The sequence below is a fragment of the Gracilinanus agilis genome, chromosome 1 (assembly GCF_016433145.1).
Source record: "Gracilinanus agilis isolate LMUSP501 chromosome 1, AgileGrace, whole genome shotgun sequence".
In the NCBI taxonomy this organism is placed as follows: Eukaryota; Metazoa; Chordata; class Mammalia; order Didelphimorphia; family Didelphidae; genus Gracilinanus; species Gracilinanus agilis.
Genome location: NC_058130.1, coordinates 643,293,683 through 643,303,312, shown reverse-complemented (window position 1 = coordinate 643,303,312; position 9,630 = coordinate 643,293,683). Strand labels below are relative to the sequence as shown.

At 39.4% G+C, this 9,630-nt stretch overlaps 1 pseudogene; it reads left to right on the top strand.

Moving 5' to 3' along the window:
* Positions 1-2,870: 2,870 nt before the first annotated feature.
* The window catches only part of LOC123255174, a 65,987-nt pseudogene continuing 59,227 nt past the window's right edge, over positions 2,871-9,630 (top strand).

Below are 9,630 nucleotides of genomic sequence, written 5' to 3'. Positions count from 1 at the left end.
TTCATCCTCTAATTTTGTGATCCTACATTCTCTTTCCAATCCAGCTTTCACTGTCTTTTCCATGCCCTCCTTAACAGTGAGATCATCAAAAAGCAAGATATATGATGGCAATTTATAGAATCTTGTCTATAATAATTTAAAATGCAAAAATTGTGCTCTATGACTCAAAAAATGATAATATGAATGTTGATTGTACAGATGTCAGAGGTATAGAGGGGATACACATGATCATAAAAATATGGCACTTTATATGAGAAGCAATGTGCTATAGTCGACAGCTAGCTTGAAAGTCAGGAAGATCTGTGTTCAAATTCTGCCTCTGATATATATTGGCAAGTCACTTGTCCTCAGCAACTCTCTAAATCTAAAGGCTACAATGAAGTTGACAATCTATGTTGATGGAAGGAGTTTGATTATCCAGAGCTTGCTATACCTATGAAATCACAAAGATGATTTCATGAAATCTAGTCCATAGCCTCTATCTTACTGCTATATCATAAATTTCACCTAAAATTAATATGCTTACTAAAATAAATATTGAACATTGTAAAGAAAAAACACAAACAAAAACAAAACCTTGGGTAAGGGTCAAAGTTAATGGTTGGACAATAATTTTATGAAATTGTGGTGGTCACCAATATTTATTATATCTCAAGTCAGAAATTTATTTACCAACATTTACAAAATGGAGAGGAAACAATAAAGTAGAGAAATGTGAAGAGGTTAGAGAGGTTATCTATCCTATCAAGCTAAATGTTTACTCTGGGTTTAATTAGCTTTCAACCAGGAAGGCTGGTGGTGAGTAACCATGGTGCCTCCTCCAAGATGGAAGATGGTCTCAAGTTTCACAAGTTTGGGACTGAATTAAAAGGGTAGAACTCTCTAAGAAATACCTTGTAAATTCTCTAAATACCTTGCTAGCTTCTCACCTAGTACTAAGTAGGGTGTTCAATCTTTTGTTGATTCAATTTAAAAGTAGACAAAGGAGAATTAATCCTGCCTTCAGTCTGGTGAGGTACTAAGTAGGGGTACTTAAGTTAGTGTTAACTCAAGATAAACAATATCATAAAGAATTCTTTTTCATACTTGTTAACCAAAAGAGCTCTTCTGAGATTGTCTGTATAGCACAGGTCTTTTAAAAATATGACTAAGATGTATTTAGCTGAGTCCTTCTTTTCTGTAGATAATTTTCCTGATCAGAAAGAGGGCCATTTCAAATCACTCAGTTGATCTGAGGACTCAGCTTGCTTGAAGCAATATAGTACAGTAAGTGCTTAATGTATGTTTGCTACTAATGATTCAATTAATTTATTATGTGCTTCTTGCATACAAAGTAGCATGCTTCATGCAGAGGATACAAAAATAGTTAAGACACAAAACCTCATTACAATGTATTTACAGTTCAGTAGGATGAAGAACAAATACATAAGCAACTTTGAAGTTTGGAAGGTGAGATGATTATTAAGCAATACTACTTCAAACTTTGGAAAGAAAGAGATCACTTTTATACTGGAAGGGTTAGGATTAGAGAAGTTAATGAGGAAGGGTTTCTCAGAGGAAGTAGCCCTAAATTGGGCTTTTGGAGAAGGAGAACAACTTTCACAGACTGAGATGGAAACAAGGAACTGGAGCTGGGTAATAGAAAAGGAGGAGTTCATTCCAGACCTGAGTAATAGGGTGAGCAAAGGAGAGAAGAGAGGATAACAAGTATAGAAAGTAGTCCAGGTTGGTTAAGAACATGGCATATATGAGGGAAATAGTAGATGAATCCAGAAATGTAGGCCTAGAACCAGGTTGTAGGAAGCTTTGAATGCCATGATACTTTATTTGACAGGCAATGGGGAGCTGCTGAAAGTTTTGAGTAAAGTAGTACATAGTAGGTGCTTTATAAATGTTTATGGATTTGATTTTTTCTAAAACCCTTACCTTCTGCCTTAGAATCAATATTGTGTATTGGTTCCAAGGCAGAAGAGTGATAGCGCAAATGGAGTTAAGTGACTTGCCCAGGATCACATAGCTAAGATGTATCTGAGGTCTGATTTGAACTCAGAGCTTCCTGCCTCTAGATCTGCCTCTCTATCCACTGAGCCATCTAGCTGTTCTCTTATTGACTGATTATTGATAAAAAAGTAACATGATCAAAATGGTACATTAGAAAGATTCAGACAATGCTGGGAGTGGTGAAAAGGGGATATTTTAGAGGGAAGAAGACCATTTAGACTATTTTTATGATGGTCTTGATGAGAAGAGATGAGGACATAAACTAGCAGAATTTCTGTAGGATTAGAACAGTGAATATAGACACAAGAAATATTGTAGAGCTAGAAAAAGGAGGAATTGACAGCCTATCAAATGTTCAGGGTTAGGGAGAGAGGAGATTCAAAGTTTACTCTAGTGTTATAAGCTTGGAAGACTGGGCTAGATGGTAGTGCCATCAATGGAAACTGGAAAAAACAAGTGAAAAGGGCAGTTTTGGGGGGAGAAGATGCTGAGTCTAGTTTTGGCTATGTTGAATAATTGTACAAGTAGGATATCTAAGATGGAAATAGCCTGATAATGTAGTATTAGTGCTCTGGGGATAGATAGGTGGAGAATGAAACCAAAATTTTGGGAGTTATTAGCATAGAGAGTAATAATTAAAGCAATGGGAGTAAATGAACTCACCAAGGGAGAGAAACCAGAGAATGAAAAGAAAAGAAACTTGAGAGCAAGAAAATGAAATGACAAACAAGAACACAGAAAAAGAGACATCAAAGATAAAAAGAAACCCATACAAGTGAAAATAATAAAAGCAAAGAGCACTGACTCTCAGGTCTTCTCTTAAGCTTTGTGCCAAGATCTGCTGATGCAAGCTACATCCCTGAAGAAAGATGGTGAAGGTCAGGGTTAATGGATTTGGCCATATTGGGCACCTGGTGACCAGGGCTACATTCAGTTCAAGTGGAGTAGGCGTTGTGGTCATCAGTAACCCTTTTATTGACCTCAACTGTATGATTCTGGCCAAAGCAAATTCAAGGGCACATCAAGACTGAGAACTGAAGTCAGTAATCAGTGAAAAAGCTGTTACTATCCTCTAGGAGCAGGATCCCACCAATATTAAATGGGGAGATGCTGAAGCTGAATAAGTTTGTAGCATCTACTGGCATCTTTACCAATGTGGAAAAGGCTGGGATTCCCTTGAAAGACAGAGCCAAGTGGGTCATTATCTTGGCCCCTTTTGCTGATGCCCCAATGTTTGAGATGAGACTGAATTATGAGAAATGTGATGATCCCTTTAAGATTATCCGTAATGCCTCTGACTACCAACTGATTGGTCCTATTGGCCAAGGTTATTCATTGACAACTTTGGCATTGTGGAAGGACTCATGACCATAGTTTATGCCATTATTGCTACTCAGGTATTATTATTGCTACTCAGAAGTCAGTAGCAGGACCTCTTGGCAAGCTATAGTGTGATGGGTATGCTGATGCCCAAAACATCATTCCTGCTTCCATTGGTGCTACTAAGGCTACAGGCTAGGTCAGAACTGAGCTGAATGGGAAGCTCATGGACATGGTCTTCCATGTTCCTCTTCTCATTGTACCTGTTATGAATCTGACCTGCTGCCTAACATCAAGAAAGTGTTGCAACAAGCATTAGAAAGACCCTTGAAGGGCATTTTGGGCTGCACAGAGGACCAGGTTATACAGTGACTTTAACAGCAACATTCACTCTTTTACTTTTGCCAGTGGTGCTGGTAGTGCCATCAATAACCATTTTGTCAAGCTCATGACAATGAGTATGATTATAGCAGCCACATAATAGACTTCATGGTCTATGTGACCTCCGAGGAATAACATGGAAAATTATGGACCTTTATCCCCACCTGAAAGAGAGATTCCACCACTGGGGAGCCAATATCTCTAATCTATGAGCATATGCTGAGGATACCATTCCCCTTTCATATCCTTGCCCCTCAAATACCCTGTACTAGAGGAGAGAAGCATAGAGGCCTAGGTTTTGTACCATCAATAGAATCACCATCTTCGATCAAAAAAAAAAAAAAAGAGTAAGCTGAAGGTATCAAGATGATGTCTCTGAGTATAACATGACAATGGTCACACACAGACGATAAGGCCAGAAAAAAAGCCATGAGATACAGAAGCAGCTTAGGTGACTCAGTGGATAGAGAGCTGGAGATGGGAGGACCCAGGTTCAAACCTGGCCTCAGATACTTCCTACCTGTATGACTGTGGGCAAGTCACTTAACCCCACTTGCCTAATCCTACTGATATTCTGCCCTGGAACAAATACTTGGTAATGATTTTAAGACAGAAGATAAGGATTTTTTAAAGTCTTAAGACTGAGCTATAAACTGGTGATCATTCATTTTGGGGAGAGCTGTTTCAAAAGAGTGGGGAGGATATAAGCTATATACCAAAGTATTAACAAATGAGTGGAGAGTAAAATGTAGACAACAAATAGAGATCTAAAACTGGAAGGAACTTAAGAGGCTAGGTTCAACCCTATCATTTTGTAGATGAGGAAACTGAGGCCAAGAGAGATGAAATGACTTGCCTAACATCATACAGCTAATGAGGGACTGAGGATTTGAACTTAGGTCTTGTTGACACTAGGACTAGTGCTCTATCTACTATACCACCTAGCTGCTGAATTCTCAGGGAGTAATTCTCAGCTTCTAGCCCTATGTGGAATGAGGAAGAGGATCCAATTGGTCAACGAGCAGAGGAGACATCCAATACTGTTTCAAGAAAGAAGACATGACTTCTGGTTCAAGTGGTTGGTAGCTCCCTCCAGAAGGTTTCTGGGGTGGCCATACATAGGCCTGCTATGAACAATAGGAAAGTATGTCATCTTCCTGAAGTGTGCATCCAGAATATAATGGGGAACCTCTCAAACTTGTCAAACCTGACAGCAGTGACTCACTGCTATTGATTTCTCTGAGAACAAATGTACCTCCTGAAGGAACCAAGAAAGAGCTGTTAGAAAAAATTTTTGAGGAAACAAGGCATTTTCCTCACCTCTACTGATTAAAGATAAAGACTTCAGAGGAGAAATGATATAAAAAAACAGACAGTTAGTTAAGAACTAGTATTGGAAAACAGGATTTGGATTTCTACCCCAGATCTTCAGAAGCGATTGTGATAGGTTATTGGCCAGGAATGGAATGTGTCTAATGAAGTCCAGTAAAAAATGTATTCCATTAATTAATTTAATAAGCATTTGTTAAGCTCAGGCACAGTGCTAGACCCTGGGAATTCAAAGCCCAAAACAAAAGTCTCTGCCCTTAAGGGAGGACTTTCCATTGAAGAGAAAGGGAATATATTAGGTTAAATAAATACAAACATAGTAAAGGACAAAGAATTTGGTCCCCACAGGAGCCAGCCTAGGGAATCCTGGAAAGCTAGGGGCTGATAAAAAGGGTAAAGAGGTATTAATATGTTAACGAACTGCAAAATCCTGTTAATGCCCAGTTAGCCCTTTCTGAGTCTTGAGGCTTTCTCCTAGTTAGAATTGGAAAGGAGCCTGGCTCCTGACTAGGCAGGAAAAAAGGCTACACCCTGGGTGGCCCTTAAAACTGTGGTCTTCAGTTTAAGAGAATTTGAGGCATTGCAGATACACACACACACACACACACACACACACACACACACACACACACACACACACACACACACAGAAACTGTGTCCAAGGAAGAGGACCATAAGAACTCCTCAAGGAGAAAAAAGGCATCGTGGTCCTGTGACATAGCAAGAAGCTTGAGTTGCCGTGACCATAAGTGTTTCCCAAATACACGCCAATTGTGCTGTTATTGTTTGTGCCACTCTTCTCACTGATACACCATGTGTATTTCTGGGAGAATGTACCCTAAGTTTTTGGTGGGAAATACTTTGTATTTGCTTTGCTTTGCCATAAGAGTAAATGTCTTTGCTTTGAGTTCATTGTGTCTGTTGACTGTCTATTAAAAATAAACTTATCCTAGGTTCAAATCTGGTCTCAGGCACTTCCCAGCTGTGTGACCCTGGGCAAGTCACTTGACCCCCATTGCCTACCCTCACCACTCTTCTGCCTTGGAGCCAATACACAGTATTGACTCCAAGATGGAAGGTAAGGGTCTTCTAGATAAATAAACAAACAAACAAACAAACAAATAAGCTTATATAGGCATCTTAATAATAAACATTACCTTGTAAGCTATAGTATAGGAGTATGGAGCCAAGGAGTCCATTTGAATCCTAAGGAAAGAAGCTGTTCTTCTTGGGACCAACCATAGACTTGTCAATACCAAGATGGTGGGAGGGCATAGCTCAGAGATGGAGGTGCTTTAGGTGGAGGGAAAGGACACCCACAAGTGGGGATATCAGAATAGGCCTCTGTATAATAGATGGTGACATTTAACTTGACCCCCAACTGAAAAAGTTGTGGATTCTAAGGGCAGAATCGAGGAGGTGGCATATTCAAACCCTAAAGGACAGGTTGTACAAAGGCATGAAGATATGGAAGTGTCATATATGAAGAACAGCAAGCAGACCAATTTGATTGGAATGTAGAGTATGTGAGGAGGAGGAGTGTGAAATAATCTTGGAAAGGAAGCTGGAAGGAGATTAAGGGCATTAAGTAAGGAAGAGGATTTTCTATTTTACTCTAAAGGCAATAGGAAACTACTGGGGTTTATTGAACAGTGAATTGACATGCTCAGACCTCAGGTTTAGGAATATTAATTTGGCAACTGGGTGGAAGATAAGAGAACAAATAAGAAGCTACTGAAATTGTCTAAGCATAAGGTAGACTAGGGCTTGCATCTGAGTGGTAATGATGTGAAAGGAGGAATGACTCAAGTGTTCGTCCTGGGTCACTGGAAAGATGGCAGTACGATGAAGAGTAATTTAGACATAGGGATGGTTTTAAGGATGCAGAGAAGAGAAGAGAATAATAAGTTCTGTTTTGGACACGTTGAATTTGAGATGTCTATGGGAATTTAATTGGAAATAACCTATAGGTGGCTGGTGATGTGGGTTAAGGCTCAGGGGAGAGACAAGGGTTAGATATATACTTCTGAGGGTCATTTATTGAACCCATGGGAATGGATGAAGTCACCAAAAGAAAGAAAAGAAGAGAGAATAATACAGAGCGTTAGGTTATACTCAGAGTTAGATCTAGAACATGGATGATGAGAGAATCTTAAAAAGTGACTAGACAGGGGACAGCTGAGTGGCTCAGTGGATTGAGAGCCAGGTCTAGAGATGGGAGGACCCGGGTTCAAATCTGGCCTCAGACACTTCCCAGCTGTGTGACCCTGGGCAAGTCACTTGATTCCCATTGCTTAGCCCTTACCACTCTTCTGCCTTGGAACCAATACAGAGTATTGATTCCAAGAGGGAAGGTAAGGCTTTAAAAAAAAAAAAAAAAAGTGACTAGACAGAGGCATCTAGGTGGCTCAATGAATAAAGTCAGGTCTGGACTTGAGAAGAGGTGAGTTCAAATCTGATCTCAGATATTTCCCAGCTGTGTGACCCTGGGCAAGTCACTTAACTTCAATTATCTAGTTGATACTTATTATTAAGTCTAAGATAGAAGGTAAGGGGTTTGTTGTTGTTATTGTTATTCTTAATAACTCTTACCTTCTGTCTTAGAATCAATAATAAAGATCAGGTAGGCAACTGGGGATAAGGAAATTGCTCAGGGTCACACAGCTAGGAAGTGTCTGAGGCCAGATGTGAACCTAGGACTTCCTACCTCTAGGCCAGGCTCTCAATTCACTGAGCCCCCTAGTTACCCTTAGTTACTTTTTTTTAAGTGACCAGATAGAGAACTGAGAGTAGTATCACAAAAAATGAGGAAAGAAAGAGTACCCAAAAGGAGAGGGTAGTCAATAATGTCAAATTGTTGTGGGAAAACACACTCAAGTTTGTAGCAAAGTCTCATCCCAAGAATGGGAGGCTCAAAATTCGGTTCAATCCAAAAATATGAAATAATTCTATTTTAAAGAAGTTTTTAATTTCCCAAATATATAAGGAACTAAGTCAAATTTACAAAAAAATCAAGCCATTCCCCAATCAACAAATGGTCAAGGGATATGAATAGGCTTTTTTAACATGATAAAATCAAAATTATCAATAATCACATGAAAAAGTGTTCTAAATTCCTCCTGATTAGAGAAATGCAAATAAAAACTACTCTGAGGTACTATCTTACACCTAGCAGACTGGCCAATATGGCACTAAAGGAAAATAATAAATGTTGGAGGGGATGTGGCAAAATTGGTACACTAATGCACTGCTGGTGGAGTTGTGAATTAATCCAACCATTCAGGAGGGCAATTTGGAACTATGCCCAAAGGGCTTTAAAAGACTGCCTGCCCTTTGATCCAGCCATAGCACTGCTTGGTTTGTATTCCAAAGAGATCATAAAGAAAAAGACTTGTACAAAAATATTCATAGCTACACTCTTTGTGGTGGCAAAAAACTGGAAAATGAGGGAATGTCCTTCAATTGGGGAATGGCTGAACAAATTGTGGTATCTGATGGTGATAGAATACTACTGCGCTCAAAGGAATAATGAACTGGAGGAATTCCATGTGAACTGGAAAGACCTCCAGGAATTGATGCAGAGCAAAAGGAGCAGAACCAGGAGAACATTATACACAGAGACTGATACATTATGGCAGAATCAAATGTAATGGACTTCTCTACTAGCAGCAATGCAATGACCCAGGACAATCCAGAAGAACTTATGAGAAAGAACACTATCCACACTCAGAGAAAGAACTGTGAGAGTAGAAATGTAGAAGAAAAACATTTCCTTGATCACATGGTTTGATGAGGATGTGTCTGGGGTTCTGATGTTAAAAGATCACTCTACTGCAAATATGAATAACATGGAAATAGGTTTTGAACAATGATACATGTATAACCCAGTGGAACTGCTTGTCAGCTCTGGGAGGGGGAGGAAAAAATCATGTAACCATGGAAAAATATTCTAAATAAGTTAATTTTTTTAAAAAATAGAAGTAGTTTTTAAGATAATATAATAACCTAGGTTGAAGAAGTTGTCTTGGGACAGGTAGAGTAGCCATGGGGTTGATGGAAAAACCCAAGAGTTGATAGAGTAGCCCTAGAGGTGATGGAATAGCCCAAGGGGTAGTTCAGGGTTGGCATGTTTTTTGAGGGTCTGGGAACTTGTTGCCTCCTATTCTAGGGAAATCTCTACCTTTTCCTAGAACAACCCACCCCTGGGAATTCTGGGGTTTTCTAGGCAAAGAAGGTATGTTTTGGGGTCTGACACATCATAGGTGAACTTAAGGACACAAAAGAGGGAACAAAGAGCATACATAAGTTTGAGGGATTCCCCTGGATTGCCAGAGCTCTTAGAGTGAATGTCCCATGTTTCCCTCTTGGTTGTACCTGCCATTATTTGTCAGTGTCTCACTACCCCTCTGGAATGCTTTCATTGAAGATGGGATCATAGGATAGATATAATGCACTATAGGTAATTAATAATGTCTAACAGTTCAGAACTAAGGTAAATACTCAGAACAATCTGAGCAAATAATACAGAACAGCTTAAAGCTGGTACACAGAATAGAACAGTACAGAACCAGTACAGCTGATTAACAATACAGAATGGT